Here is a 15,453-nt window from a genome sequence, read left to right as displayed (position 1 = left end):
ACTGGATCCGGCTGTGCCAAGGCAGTAGAGAGCGGGGAGAGACAGAGCTGCTGGACCCTGCTGCGCTGAGGCGGCGGACAAGCCGGGCAGCGGCAAAAAGAAGGAAAGGCTGGGCCCGGGCCGGGGTGAGGAAGAGCTGCTGGACCCAGCTGCGGAGAGGCCAGGCCACGGCAAAAAGGAGTTGAGGCAAGGAGAGAGACTGGGGCAGGAGATGGAGGGAGGGCTGAAGAGAGACTGGGGCAGGAGAGGTGGGGGGAAGGCAGGGGAGAGACTAGGCCAGTAGGTGGGGGAAGGGCAGGAGAGACACTGGGGCAGATGTAGGGGAGGGCAGGAGAGAGACTGGGGCAGAAGCTGCACTTGTTCTTGCTTGCTTTTGGCCAGGAGGGCATCCCATAGACCATTATGCATGTTCTCAGTGATGTTCTTGGCTAGGCAGGCTTGGTGTGTAAGTGCTTGGCTTGGGCTGGGTATGACTGCCTGGCAAACCTTATCTACCTATTCCTTGCCCTTGTTGTAACTGGTAATCCACTTACAGTTCAGGCAAGATAAGCTGCTGATCGGTTTGTGGCAGTTCCCTGCACAGCTGAACTTGGCTTACACTGTTGTTATGGTCATAGATGCATCTGGTAGTGGCTGTGTGGAACAAAGACAGCTTTTGGGGGAACTCTGAACTCTCCTAAATTAAACCTCTCTCCTTTTAAAGGCATCCCAGAAGGAAACTCCTGGTCTGTTGGAAAGCAAAACAACTCGTCACTAAAAATTCACATTTGGGGTCTGTTAAGGTTAGGATTGCACAACTATGGCCCTCCAGCTATTTGTTGGACTACTACAGCTCCCATAATTCCTGATGACTGGCCACTCTGGCTGGGGATGATGGGTGTTGTAGTCCAACAGCCGCTAGAGGGCCAGAGTTGTGCAGCTATGGTTTAGATGCTCTTTCCCCTTGGATTCCACCAGAGATCACTCTCACCATGGGGAGAAGGTACTAAGTATATCCCAGAAGTGAGGACAAGGAATACCCTACAGAGCCTTTCTTATCTAAACTTCTTTGTTTTGCAAGTTTCACAGACCTTGCAACTGTTAAAATAGATTTTCACTTGACAAGGGCTGTGATCCTTAAAGAGCTGACCAAAGGGGGAAGCTGGGCTTGTACTGAGCACTGAAGATACTTTGGGTGAAGAGTCGGGGCCGACCTAACGATTGCTGGCTTACAGGGGCATAGGAACTATGGAGCAAGGGAGGGCGATTGTGCCCTGGCCGCCAGGGTTTGGGCTGGAGGGGCCACTCCTTGGCCAGGGCGCCTCCTTGCCCCCTCCTGCACCTAGCTGATGAACAAAGCACTGGGAGTGTGAGGCACACCCCTCTCCTCAGCATTTCAGCGTTTCACTGTAACGCTGGCTATGCTGGGGGGAAAGCCCAGCCAGACTGCATTTCAAGGAAATGCTGAATGGGGAGGGATGGGAGAGACCCTCTCCTGGGCAGTGGCCCCACCCCCTGTGTCTGACATCAGATGCAAGGGGGCGGGGCCAATGCTGAGGTCGGGGCCCGTTGGCCCTGGCAGAGCTTCCCTTCCTAAGTCAGTGACCCCACAAACGGCTGGGGCTGCCGGGCCCCATCCTTGGCATTGGCCCTGTCCCTTTTACATCTGATGCCAGACACAGGGTATGTGGCTTGGAGCGTGCCCAAGAGAGGTGCGGGAGAGCCACCAGAGGACTTGTGCCATGGTGAAGCCTGGCTTTGGTGCCCCCACCCCCTTCACTTGCACAGACAGGTGCCTGAGGTCATCCCAGCGGTTGGATGGATAGGCAGGTGGGCAGTCCCTGTGGTCCAAATGAGTGGGCAGGTCGTCCTGCCCACAGACCCACCTGCTGTTCTTGCCACTCTGCGGCCTCCACCTGCTGCTGGCAGCTTCTGGGCAGTCGGCCTGCTGTGGCATGTTATAATGGCATGGCCATGCAATGCAGCAACATGACTGTAATGCGTGGTGGCAGGCTGGATGCCCAGAAGAAGCCACCAGCGGCAGAAGTGCGGGGTGAGCAAATGGGCAGCTGGGTGGGCAAAAGGGATGGGGAGTGCCTGCTCAGCCGCCCACCTGCTCACTTGCACGACGGGAGGTGCATGCGCCCACCCACGAGGGCCAAGGAGTGGGGGTGGTGCAACAATGCAACAATACAATACAATACAATACAATACAATACAATACAATACAATAATGTAAACAGCCAAACAACCAATACAATACTGTAAACAGCCAACAAAAACAGTATGAAGATAGAAGGCCAGCAGGGGAGGGGGCACTTCCCAGTGTATTTCACAGAGTGTCACATGTGTGACTATTTGCTCCATGGGCAGAAGTCATGGGTGTGTGCTCGGTGCAAGGAGCTCCTGGCTCTCTGGGAACAAGTTCATTCCCTTAAGACCAAGGTGGCAGATCTGGAGAAGCTCAGAGAGACAGAGAGGCATGTGGACAAGATCTTCAGGGATGTGATAGAGACTATCAGCTATCCAGGGCTGATAGCTCCTCTGCTGTCAGGGAGAATGAGGGTCTCGGGCAAGGAGGACATCGGTCTGAGGAAGAGGGAAATGCTCCTTTAGAAGGGACCCCTTCCATGGATGATGAACCCATATCCTCTTGCACAGGGGATACTCCTCTGGGGGGGTGGGGGCCTCCTTGTAGTAGGTGATTCGATCATTAGAGGTAAAGAGAGATGGGTTTGTGACCCCCGTGTTGACCGCACGGTGACTTGCCTGCCTGGTGCGAAGGTTGTGGACATCACACAGCATCTAGATAGGCTCTTAGGCAGTGCTGGGGAGAAGACAGCTGTCGTGGTGCTTGTTGGCACCAACGATGTGGGGAAATGTAGTCGGGAGGTCCTGGAAGCCAAATTTAGGCTGATAGGTAGCGTATTGAAGTCCAGGACCCATAAGGTAGCATTCTCAGAAATGCTAACTGTTCCACACGCAGGTACAGTGAGACAGGTAGAGCTGAGGGGTTTCAATGCGTAGATGAGACGTTGGTGCTGGGAGGAAGGGTTTAGATTCGTTAGGCACTGGGATACATTTGGGGCAAGCAAGGCCTGTACAAAAGGGATGAGCTGCACTTGAACCAGGATGGAACCAGACTCCTGGCGCTTAAAATCAAAAAGGTTGCAGAGCAGATTTTAAAATGAGGCCTGGGGAACAGCCGATGGGAGCTGGGCAGTATCCCGTTTGCCAAAAGCCATCCTTTAAAGTGCGAGGGTGCAAAGGATTCAGATAAAACAGAAAGGTACAGAAAAGTACCACATAAAGAGCAGATGGGGGACTGTGCCAGCTGGTCAAAGAGTCAAAAGATAGATAGCGTACATCAAGTGAGAGATTCAGCATATAGGTGCTTATATGCCAATGCCAGAAGCCTCCAAGCCCAAATGGGAGAGCTGGAGTGCTTGGTGGCTAACGCAGAAATAGACATAGTGGGCATAACAGAAACATGGTGGAACAGTGAGAACCAGTGGGACACTGTTATCCCTGGATATAATCTCTATAGAAAGGACAGGGAGGGGTGCCTTGGAGGTGGAGTAGCACTGTATGTTAAAGAAGGCATAGAATCTAACAAGCTAGAAAACCTAGGTGGACTGGAATCCTTCACAGAAACCCTGTGGGTGACAGTACAAGGCCTCAAAGGGAACATGCTACTGGGGATGTGCTATTGCCCTCCTGATCAAAATGCTGACAGTGACTGGGAGTTGCAGCAGGAAATCTGGGAGGCGTCAAGGAGAGGCAAGGCTGTAATCACGGGTGACTTCAATTACCCACATACAGACTGGGTAAATTCACAGTCAGGTCATGACAAAGAGGTCAAATTTCTAGATACGCTAAATGACTGTGCCCTAGAACAGTTGGTCTTGGAACCGACCAGAGAGAAGGCAACCTTGGACTTAATTCTGAGTGGCACCCAGGACCTGGTGCGTGATGTCAGTGTCATTGACCCTTTAGGGAACAGTGACCATAGTGCCATCAAATTTAGCATACATGTAGGGAGAGAATCACCAAGGAAGTCTAACACAGACATTTTGAATTTCAGAAGAGGAAACTTCTCCCAAATGAGGAGTATGGTGAAAAGGAAGCTGAAAGGGAAAATCAGGAGAGTCACTTCGCTCCAGAATGCATGGAGTTTACTCAAAACCACAACACTAGAAGCCCAGTTAGATTGTATACCCAAAAAGAGGAAAGGTACCACTAAGTCCAGGAAGATGCCAGCATGGCTAACGGGTACTGTCAAGGAAGCCATAAAAGGGAAGAAGACTTCCTTCCGAAATTGGAAGGCCTGTCCAAATGAAGAGAACAGAAAGGAACACAAACTCTGGCAAAAGAAATGCAAGGTAACAATAAGGGAGGCGAAAAGAGAGTTTGAGGAACATTTAGCTAAAAGCATCAAGGGGAATAACAAAAACTTCTTTAAATACATCAGAAGCAGGAAACCTGCCAGGGAGGCAGTTGGACCATTAGACAATGAGGGAGTGAAAGGGATTATTAAAGAGGATATGGAGGTTGCAGAGAAGCTAAATGAGTTCTTTGCGTCCGTCTTCACGGCAGAGGATACTGAGCATATACCTGTTCCTGAACCAGACTTTTCAGGGATGGTGGCTAAATAATTGAGCCAGATAGAAGTGACGAGAGATGATGTTCTAAACTGTCTGGGAAAACGGAAAACTAACAAATCACCAGGGCCGGATGGCATCCATCCAAGAGTCCTCAAAGAACTCAAATGTGAAATTGCCGACCTCCTTGCTAAAATATATAACTTATCCCTGCAATCAGGTTCTGTACCAGAGGACTGGAGAGTAGCAAATGTAACACAGATTTTCAAGAAGGGATCCAGGGGTGATCCAGGCAATTACAGGCCGGTTAGCTTAACATCAGTTCCAGGCAAATTGATGGAAAGCATCCTCAAGGATAAAATTGTAAAGCACATAGAAGAACAGGCCCTGCTGGGAGTGAACCAGCATGGCTTCCGCAAAGGCAAATCTTGCCTCACCAACCTTTTGGACTTCTTTGAGAGTGTCAACAAGTGTGTGGATCAAGGTGATCCAGTTGACATCATATACCTGGACTTCCAAAAAGCTTTTGACAAAGTTCCTCATCAAAGACTCCTGAGGAAACTTAGCGGTCATGGGAAAAGGGGACAAGTACATGTGTGGATTGCTAACTGGTTGAAAGACAGAAAACAGAGGGTAGGTATAAATGGAGAGTTTTCACAATGGAGGGAAGTAAGAAGTGGGGTCCCCCAGGGATCTGTACAGGGACCGGTGCTTTTTAATTTATTCATAAATGATCTAGAAGTAGGGGGTAAGCAGTGAGGTGGCCAGATTTGCCGATGATACCAAACTCTTTCGGGTAGTGAAATCCATAACTGATTGTGAAGAGCTCCAAAAGGATCTCTCCAAACTGGGTGACTGGGCGACAAAGTGGCAAATGCGGTTCAGTGTTGGCAAGTGTAAAGTGATGCACATTGGGATGAAGAACCCCAACTTCAAGTATATGTTGATGGGATCTGAGTTGTCGGTGACTGACCAGGAGAGGGATCTTGGGGTAATGGTGAACAGCTTGTTGAAAGTGTCGACTCAATGTGCAGCAGCTGTGAAAAAGGCCAATTCCATGCTAGGGATCATTAGGAAGGGGATTGAAAATAAAACTGCTAATATTATAATGCCCTTATACAAAACTATGGTACGGCCACACCTGGAGTACCGCGTACAATTCTGGTCACCACATCTAAAAAAGGACATTATAGAACTGGAAAAGGTGCAGAAGAGGGCAACCAAGATTATCAAGGGCCTAGAGCACCTTTCTTATGAGGCAAGACTACAACACCTGGGGCTTTTTAGTTTAGAAAAAAGACGACTGTGGGGAGACATGATAGAGGTCTATAAAATCTTGCATGGGGTGGAGAAAGTGGATAGAGAGAAATTCTTCTCCCTCTCCCATAACACTAGAACCAGGGGTCATCCCATGAAATTGATTGCCAGGAAATCTAGGGCCAGCAAATGGAAGTACTTTTTCACACAACGCATAATCAACTTGTGGAATTCTCTGCCACGAGATGTGGTGACAGCCAACAACCTGGATGGCTTTAAGAGGGGTTTGGATAATTTCATGGAGGAGAGGTCCATTGATGGCTACTAGTCGGAGGGCTGTAGGCCACCTCCAGCCCTGAGGGCAGGGTGCTTCTGGGTACCAGTTGCGGGGGAGTAACAACAGGAGAGAGGGCATGCCCTCGACTCCTGCCTGTGGCTTCCAGCGGCATCTGGTGGGCCACTGTGTGAAACGGGATACTGGACTAGATGGGCCTTGGGCCTGATCCAGTAGGGCTGTTCTTATGTTCTTATGTAAGTTGCTGCTACTGGCGGCCACCTGGGTCTGCCTTGCAGGCAGGCTGGCCCTGCTCTTGGCTCACTGCCTGGCACATGACCCAGGCCGTCAGTGCCCCTCCCCACTTGGTGCCCTAGGTGACCACCTAGTGCAGGCTTCCCCAACCTGCTGCCCTCCAGATGTTGCTGAACTACAACTCCCAGCATCCCTAGCCATAATTTATTGTTGTAGTTATTGTTGTAGTTCAGCAACATCTGGAGGGCTGCAGGTTGGGGAAGCCTGACATAGTGGACAGACCAGCCCTGGAGAGAGCTTTAGGCCTGAGTGAGGCCAGCCAAAGTCTCTGAAGCTGCTGGACAGGGATCTTTTCCAGACCTGCCTGGAGGTGCCAAGATTGAACCTGGGGTCTTCTGCATGCAAAGCAAGTGTGTCTTACCATTGAGCTGCAGCCCTGAATGCCATTGGTGGTGAGGCACTGAATTGTCCCTACCCAGGGATTGTAGTGTCTAAGCTTCTTTATCCAAAACAAGATCAGAGTCATGCTAACACTCACACATGTGTGGGCTTTTATTCCCTCCACCCCCAGTTCTTTGGGTTCTCAGCAGTTTTGTGTTCTGGGGCATGTGTATGTGTGTGCATACACACACACGTGCTTTGATTTTCCATGACAATTGGCCACTAAGTTGAATGGCAAGAGTCCTTTTACTCAGCTGTGGATATATTTTATGGTGTGGCATTAATCAAACTTCAAAGAACAACACCCCAAACTATCTCAGCCCACTATACACTTCCCCATCCCCATCCGCACTGCCTTCTTTAATTTTGCAGGGGAAATCTGGTCTCCCTCTCTCTTTTTAGATATTCATGATAAACCTGAAACGTCAGAAAGAAAGGCGGGATCGAATGTTGTGAACCTTGCATGAGCAGGAAATTGCTGTCAAGCTGGTAGTAGCAGTGGATGGAAAGTGAGTCTTGATCTGCCTCCTATGACTGTGGAAGGCTTAAACATCGTTTGGCACGATGCTTGAACCTCGACAACAGAACTATTTTTGATATTGTGAATTTGATGGATTGCAGTGCATGAAAGATATCTTTGAGGCAGTCTCTGTCACACTATCTGCCTGGAAATGCTTGTGGACTATGCAAAACACTGCAAGCCCTTTTTGAGCCTGACACACTCATCCACAGAGGATTCTGTATGCAGATAGGGAGGAGGAGCCTGTGATGGTTAAGGTCAGTTGGAAAATACACACACACACACACACACACACACACACATATGACCTGCAAGTAATTTTGCCCTACTGGAGGCTATCCAGACTAAGTTTATTAGATGCATTTTGCAAGTACCGTGTTGTGCTCTGAATGCTGTCATCAGAAGAGAAGTTTGGCCTATTAGGCTGGAATCCTTATACTGGTGCTGTATCTTTCGATTTTGGTTAAAACTGAATTTTGGACAGGCATGTCTAGCCTCTTTGGCTATGAATGATGGTTTTAATTTGAACTGGAAACAAGCTGTGTTGAGTAAATTTTCTTCTTTTGGCCTCTCCGTAGAGGATTTGCATACTGTAGGAATTGAGCAAGCCAGGAAGTTAGTTAAGTAACGTGATCTGGATATAGAAGTTCAACAAGAAGGTACATGGATCAAGCAGGGTTTATACTTAGGGAGTCAAGCTATTAATCTTAAACCAGCTAAGTATTTTGATGTGGTGCTTGTCCCTAAATTTAGACAAGCCCTCACTTTAGCGCATTTAAATGTTCTTCCAACAGCAGTATTGGATGGCAGGTTTAAGGGAGTTCCGCTATTTTTACAACTTTGCCCAAGTGGCAAAGGGGTTATAGAATCCGCCTCGCATGTTATTCTTTATTGTGATTTTTATAGTGAACCCCGTTTAAGACTTATATCTCCTATGTTAGATAATTTGCCTGGCTGGTCTGATGAATTTTATTTAAATTATATTTTAACTAATGTGGACACTGATATTATCTCTGTTATGGCCAGGTTTTGTTATATTATTTGTAAAATTTGTACTGGTTTATTGTAAATTTTTGTTGGTCAATGACTGAATAAACTTATATCTATCTATCTATCTATCTATCTATCTATCTATCTATCTAAAATAAATAAAAGGATAGTGTGCAGGGGTTTGCAAACAGAGGGGTCACGAGGGAGGAAAGAGCCCCTTCAGGAGAAGGAGGCTGCCACTGTGTGAATTAGATGAGGAAACAAGATGAACAAGATCTGTTAACTCAGGGAGGGAGAGAGAGGAGGAGAAGAAAGACAGTGGAGGAGAGAGAAAGAGGGAAAAAGAGGGGAGGGGGAGAGAGAAAGAAGGAAGGGTGAGGGATGGGCCTGAGCCTGTCAGCGGCCTGAGGGTAATGAGCAGCCATGGTGGTGGCGGCAGTGAGGAAGGGCCCGGTCAACCACTGCTGCTGCAGCTCCTGTTGGGAGGAGCAGGAGCGGGCTTGGATTAGGGTGGGGAGATCTCTGGGAGTAGGGGGCTGCAGCTTGGCCAATAGGCCACAATGCTGCAGCCATGACCAAGAGGTTTGAAGGATGGAGTAAAGGGACGGAGGAGTGACCAAGAGAGGTGAGGGGGATGGAAGCAATGGGATGGAGGAGGAGGAGCAGGAGTGAGACTCAGGTTAGGGTGGAGAGATCTGAGGTGGTCTGCATGGGTTAAGATAGTATCTATATCTATATTATTAATTCTCCAAGACAGGCCATGCGTGGGGACTTGGTAGAAAGGAGACAATTGGCTGACAGAGGGGAAGAGTTCCAGAGCAGCAGGGAGTTTTGCGGGGTGGCTGGAAAGCAGTTTGACAGTTGGCTCAGGGGCGCCATGAAGCAGTAGGGAGCTTGGAGGCTGGGGCAGCTTTGGGAACTGGACAGTTGGCTCTGGGGGCTGCGGGTGGCAGACGGTTGGCTGAGCTGTGCCGTGAAGCGGCAGGGAGAAGGGAGCTCGAAGGCTGTCAGGAGAGCGGGCTACAGTCCCTGGCAGTGGCAGGGGGAAGCAAGGACTGCGAAACAGAGATAGAAAGATGGAGGACAGAGAGCGCAGGCGAGAGACTTGCGAGGGGGGGAGAGCGCGTGTGCGAGACTTGCGGGTGGAGCGTGGGCGTGAGAGTTGTGGGGGGAGAGCGGGTGCGAGACTTGTGGGGGGAGAGCGGGTGCGAGAGTTGCGGGGGGAGGCAGTGGGCATGAGAGTTACGGGGGGGAGAGCAGGCGCAAGAGTTGTGGGGGGGAGAGAGCGGGCACGAGAGTTGTGGGGGGAGAGCAGGCACGAGAGTTGAGGGGGGAGAGAGCGGGCACAAGAGTTGAGGGGGGAGAGAGCGGGCACGAGAGTTGAGGGGGGAGAGAGCGGGCACGAGAGTTGAGGGGGGAGAGAGCGGGAGTGAAAGTTGTGGGGGGAGAGAGTGAGCACAAGAGTTGCAGGGGAGAGTGGGCGCGAGAGTTGCGGGGGAGAGTGGGTGCGAGAATTGCAGGGGCAGCGAGAGCAAGTGGGAGAGTTGCGGGGGTGGCGAAAGCGAGCGAGCAAGTTGTGGGGGATGGCGAGAGCAAGCAAGTGAGTTGTGGGGGATGGCGAGAGCAAACGAGAGAGTTGGGGGTGGGTGTGATGCCATAGGCTCAGTGCAAGACCGCACAGCTGCTCTGTGCAGGGTCACCTAGTAAATACATTAAGATTCCCCTTAAAGACAAAACACACACCATGTGAGCTAAGTGCAGCTTTCAGTTTCTCCACTAGGTGGCACAATTGAATTACCACATATGAAAGAAAAGGCAGGAAACTCTCCTCTTGGAGAAAGGCTGTGTCAAGCCCGAGAGGTTTTCACGGAGTCCCCTCTGAGTCTCCTCTTAGGGAGGCGGAGTTCAGGAATCCAGCCAATCTCTCCCAGGAGTCTTGCCATGCACAGCTCACCACGACCTCTTCTGCTGTCCTGTGCTCTTGGCCCGTTTATACTTCCTCTGAGGCAAAGGGATCCTTCTGTAACACAGATTGACTACAAACAAAGGCATGACAAGGTAGCAGGGATGATACACTGGAACATCTGCAAAAAATACAAGCTACCTGTAGCCAAAAATTGGTGGGACCATAAAATTGAAAAAGTTGTAGAAAACGAAGATGCAAAAATATTATGGGACTTCCGACTACAAACAGACAAGCATCTGCCACACAATACATCAGATATCATTGTAGTCGAGAAGAAAGAAAAACAAGTCAAAATAATTGACATAGCAATACCAGGGGATAGCAGAATAGAAGAAAAAGAAATAGAAAAAATAACAAAATACAAAGATCTACACATCGAAATTGAAAGGCTGCGGCAGAAGAAAACCAAAATAATCCCAGTAGTAATTGGTGCCCAAAGTGCAATTCTAAAACACCTTGAAGAGCACCTCAACACCATAGGGGCCACAGAAATGACCATCAGCCAATTACAAAAAGCAACTTTATTGGGAACAGCCTATATTCTGCAACAATATCTATTATAATAATAGCAACAACATTGATAATAAAATTCAGCCTTCCCTTGTCCTTGGGAAGGAATCGATGTCTGGATAAAACAAACCAGTCAATAACACCTGTCTGACTGTGTAAACAAATTATAAATAATATTAATTAATAATAATATAAACGAATGTAACTGGCATGGTTTCTTCCCACAACTGTTCAGGGCTACAGTTTGGCGAGGGGGTTGGAAAGGTTAGCGATCTCTGTCCTGTCATGCAGAACTAGTTTCCAGGCTTCCTGGGGGCAGAAAGAATGCTGCTTCAGCGATGTACAGTAGCTATACTGTGGTATAGCTATGCCCTATGAAACTTTGTATGGTGTATGAAACTGGAACCCTCTCTTTGCAAAGTGTGCAGCAGAGAAATACAAATTGAACTTAATCTTCCGCTCTACCACCTAGTCACTTGTGGGTTTTGTCTTCTTTGGGCTCCTTAGCTGTTCATAAACCAGCACATTGTGGAGGCCAATCAGGAGATGGTGGATTTTATCTTCAAATGTCTCGGCCATGACAACACTCGGGTATGGAAGCTAAGCCTCCAGGGGCATAGGCGGAACTAGGGGGGGGCAGGCAGGGCACGTGCCCTAGGCTCCACTGAGGTGGGGGCGCCACACCAGTTCCAGCCACCCCCACCCCATTGCCCACCTGCCCAGCCCCAGGGCCCCTCAGCCACTTGCCTCCAGCTCCAGCCTAGGATCGGCAACAGACTGCAAAAGGCAGAGCTCTTCTCTCCCCGCCTCTCAGCTGATCGGCGGGTGGGCGGGGCTTCCAGAGAGGCCTCCGAGTAGGCCTCCCTGAAGCCTGAACTCGAGTAGGCCCCAGCAAGCCAGGAAGGAGGCTGGCAGAGCTCCCTGCAGCAGATCAGACCATCCAGCACAGCTTTTGCAGGTAGGCTGTGAATTCCTTTTTGTGGTTACCCCCATATATAGGGATCTGCTTGCCATAGGGCTTTGATATGGGTGGTGGGGCAAGACTGAGAAGTCTCTGAATATTTAATTTAAAACAGACTGGAAAATGTGCTGGCTTTAAAAACAAAAACTATCAAATAGGCCTATAAGTGGCTTGTTTCATGGCAGAAAATTACAAAAACTTCTGGAACAAATACTTATTTATTCCTTCATTCATTTATAAATGCACTTATGTTCAAGTTGTTTTGCAACCCAGAAGGTCTGAGTGAGAACTGCGAAGCATGTGTGGTGCTTTTATTTTATTTTATTTTTCTTGTGTGTAAACTGCTCCCCAATAACTTGCAGGGACTTCAGGGTAAATCTGGCCAACATGTGAATGCAGCACCTCCATTCCAGAGGAGATGTGTGCTAAAGGGCTTTAAAAGCCTCGTGTGAAAAACCTCCTGGAATCAAACTTTACTGAATTTGTTCAGAATTCTGAGAAAACAAACATAGGCTCACCCTGCATGGTTGAAAGTCTCCTTTGCTAATCTGCAGCGAGGGGGCCATTTTAATAATTAGCGTTGCTAGTGTGTTCTAGGCATTAAAAGTAGCACAAATATATAGTACCCAATGTATATCACTATATACTGTGAAGTGTGCATGTGTGTATTCAGTGAAATGTATTTCCAGGCAGCATACTTATTTTGAAATATCAGACTTAAATCCTTGGGGGCCTGGGATGTGTGGAGGCCCTGGACTTTGAGGGCCTGGGGGCCCATTTTAAAATCTCATCTTGGCCCATTCCAACCTTGCTATGCCCCTGGCGGTCACTACACATGGGTTTCTGCACAACACCTGCACAGAAGAAACTTCCATGTAGAAAATGTGTCTCTTGTAAATTGACCCTGAATTTTCCATCCATGACTGGGATATTTGAGAGTTAGAGTCAATAATAAAAGAACAGCACACTGCTTGTGACAGGAAGGGGCAAATTACAATGATTTCTTAGTCTGGCAGGGGCTGGTTTTGGCCCTGGCAGAACTTGGCTGTCTTGCTCCTGTTTCAACTGCCTCTGTCTAGTGTGGCAAACTAATGTATCCTCTTACCTCTTGATGTCAAATTAAGCACTGGTGTGGTGAATGCACATATACCCCATCATGAGCCAACAGTCATCATAAGACAAAGGCTGGCAGGAATCATTTACACCCCCCCCCCCACCACCACCACCTTCTTCTTCCCCTGTTTTGCTAGTGGTATTTGTGCAGGTGATCCTCTAGGACAAAGTCATGTTTTTTAAAAAAGAATGAGATGAGATATAGAAAATGACACTTGGAATCCTCGCATAACTCCTGACTGTTGTTCTAGGTCTTTTACAGAGATGGCTCATGTTTTCAGGTTTTGATCAACAACCATGTCTAGATGGTACAGTGTTCCTTTTAACAAGGATTTCCAAATATTGTTGACTACAAGTCCCATCATTTCTGTTTGTACAGGGGCGCAATTTCAGTGCTTGCCCTAGGCGCTATTTTCCCTAGTTACGCCTCTGTCCAGGGGATAGCTCTTCTGCTGAATTCAGAAGTGGTGAGTGATACCCAGAGAACTAGAGCAGCGGCCGGGGGGGGGGGGGGCGGGGAGACCCTGACCCCGGGGAGACATAGGGAAATCGGTCTGGAGGATAGAGTAGTTCGTTGAGGAACTACTACGTGGAGCTTTTGCACCAGCAGCGACAGGCAGAGACTGTAGAGTATTGATAGAAGTTTTTTTTTTTTTTGCTTTAAATTTTTATTGATTTTAACAATATCTTGAACATCTCATTATATCAAATTGACTTCCAGCTCACCAATCAGCGCGAATCACTAACTATACAATTAACCCTTGCTATAATAATTCAAAACATATATCCTATATCTTACCAAACTCGATTTTAGTCTACTCAACCTGCTAATATTACTAAATATGCTAATATTACTAAATTTCAAACCCTGTTGAAAAATCAATATTAGGAAAATAGTTCTTTAGGTACAGTAAGAATGATTTCCAATCTTCTTTAAAACCTTCCAAATTTGATCTCTTATCAGTACTGTAAGTTTTGCCATCTCCGCATATTCCAAAATTTTTATCAGCCAATCTTCTTTTGAGGGCAGTTCATTGTCCTTCCATTTCTGTGCATATACTATTCTGGCTGCCGTGGTTGCATACATGAAGAATGTTAAATTGCTTGTGGAAAACTCTCCTTGCGTTATTCCCAACAGGAAGGATTCTGGGCTCTTAGGAAATGTCATTAAAAAAATTTTTTTAACTCATTATATATCATGTCCCAAAAGGCCGTTGCCTTCCTACAAGACCACCACATATGAAAAAAAGTTCCTTCGCAATGTCCACATTTCCAACATTTGTTTGAAACATTTTTATACATTGTCGCCAGTGTTTTAGGCGTCAAATACCACCTGTACATCATCTTATAATAATTTTCTTTTAAAGTGTAACATGCAGTGAACTTTAAATCAGTTTTCCATAATTTTTCCCAAGCTGCCATATCTATATTATGACCCACATCTTGAGCCCATTTTATCATAGTCGTTTTAACCACTTCATCTCTTGTCTCTTCCAAAAGCAACAGCCTATACATCTTAGACACTAATTTTTCATCATTTTCACATAGCTCCTTCTCAAATCTCAATATTTGATCCTCAAATCCAAGTTTGAAATCCTTCTTAAAAACTTCATTTAACTGATGACACTGAAACCAATTACTAACCAGATTTTGTACTTCAATTAAATTTTTTAACTTATAGCCCTTTTCTTGAAAACACAACAGATCCCTATAGGTACCCCATTGCGGTTGCATATTTATCTCTTTACGTACTAAAGCTTCAATTGGGGATAACCATAACGGAGTTTTAGGTTCCATTTTTTATATTTTACCCACACTCTCATTCGACTCCTTCTTACATAGTGGTTCAGAAAGTCTTTATGTATTTTACTTTTGTCATACCACAAATATGTGTTGGAAATTTTCTGTGGTGAGAGAATTCCTTTCTCAATATAGCAGAGTGCACAGAGGCACGACACAGCGGATTAGTTAAGCATGTGTGTTTGCTGAGAGTAAAGTAACTTGGAGCCAATTGTAGTTTCAGATCAATATAAAAGGCATTTATTAAGGAACTCCATTCTAGATAGGAAAGTGAGGATTTAGGATCTCTAATCTATCTATCTAGCTGGATGCAGATGGATTCTGCACCTTCTCTGCACATATGGTGCAGGGCAAGAGACTTGCCATGTTGCCAGGTAGGCAGCCAGGTAGGAAGAGAGAAGAGAAGGAGGAAGGAAGTTGAATCCCCTGAGATTAGCAATCTACATATCAAAAGGGATAGCATCAGAGCAGTGGAGAAGGGATGACCAGTGTCTTGACTCTCTAGCCCTCTGATTTACTAATCTGTCCTCCACTGTCTGAGGCATGAGACAGCGCAAAGTCCTTTAACTTTCCAACAATATGAATGCCATCTGAACCTTCTATCAAATCCTTCCAAATCAAGTATTCTAGGATTTCTTAATGTTATCCATTCTTTTAACCACGTCAAACAAACAGCATCAAAATACAACCTTAAGTCTGGCAGGGTAAGACCCCCTCTTTCTTTAGCATCTGTTAAATTTTTAAAATTAATTCTTGGTCTTTTACCCTGCCAAACAAATTTAGTTA

This window comes from Hemicordylus capensis, chromosome 4 (assembly GCF_027244095.1).
Source record: "Hemicordylus capensis ecotype Gifberg chromosome 4, rHemCap1.1.pri, whole genome shotgun sequence".
NCBI lineage: Eukaryota > Metazoa > Chordata > Lepidosauria > Squamata > Cordylidae > Hemicordylus > Hemicordylus capensis.
The sequence above is the reverse complement of the archived record's forward strand: the minus strand, read 5'-3'. Positions refer to the sequence as shown.